This window comes from Octopus bimaculoides, chromosome 24 (assembly GCF_001194135.2).
Source record: "Octopus bimaculoides isolate UCB-OBI-ISO-001 chromosome 24, ASM119413v2, whole genome shotgun sequence".
Classification (NCBI taxonomy): domain Eukaryota; kingdom Metazoa; phylum Mollusca; class Cephalopoda; order Octopoda; family Octopodidae; genus Octopus; species Octopus bimaculoides.
This window is the reverse complement of record NC_069004.1, coordinates 17916906-17917718: the sequence shown is the minus strand read 5'-3', so window position 1 is coordinate 17917718 and position 813 is coordinate 17916906.

Here is an 813-nt window from a genome sequence, read left to right as displayed (position 1 = left end):
TATATATATATATATATATATGTATATGTGTGTGTGCTTGTGTGTTTGTGTATATGTGTGTGTGCTTATGTGTTTGTGTGTGTCTTTTTGTGCGTGTGTTTGTACCCCACGAGCACCTGACAACCGGTGTTGTTATGTGTATGTCCCCGTAGAATAACGGTTCGGCAAAAGTAACCGACAGAATAAACTACACCTATTATGGGTCGATTAATTCGACTAAAACAGGGATGTCCAACCCTCGGCCACTTAATATTCTCATGTAGCCTACTGGCGATTCAAATTCTAATTCTATGTGTTATTTTCTAGTCATATTTTCATTTACTTTGATAATGTATGATGAGAAAATTATTCTCGGAGTGTACTATTTTGAACGGACCAATGGAAACCTGAATAGAGGGAGGTAAAATGAGGGAGGTCATGGGATTTATGACGTACACAGACATGCAGGAAGTAAATAGACACCTTTAATTTTCAAAATCTTTTATTTAATACGCAAAGCGAACAATTGAAATGTAATCGACAGGTAGGACTACATACTTTAGTATTTAGTTGACATTTCCTTTACAGTTTTTAATTCAGAAACTCTTTTTGGCATTGTCTCTTGTGGAATTTCTGCCCACTTTTCACGCAACAATCGAAACAATTCATCTTTAGATTTACGTTTCTGTCGAGTTTTTCGTACAGCTCTGTCTATTATGCTCCATAGATTTTCAGTTGGGTTCATGTCAGGAGATTGGCTCGGCCAAGGAAGCTTTTTGATCCCACTTTCAGTCAGCCATTGTTGATTCCTTTTCACTGTGTGGCATGGAGCCC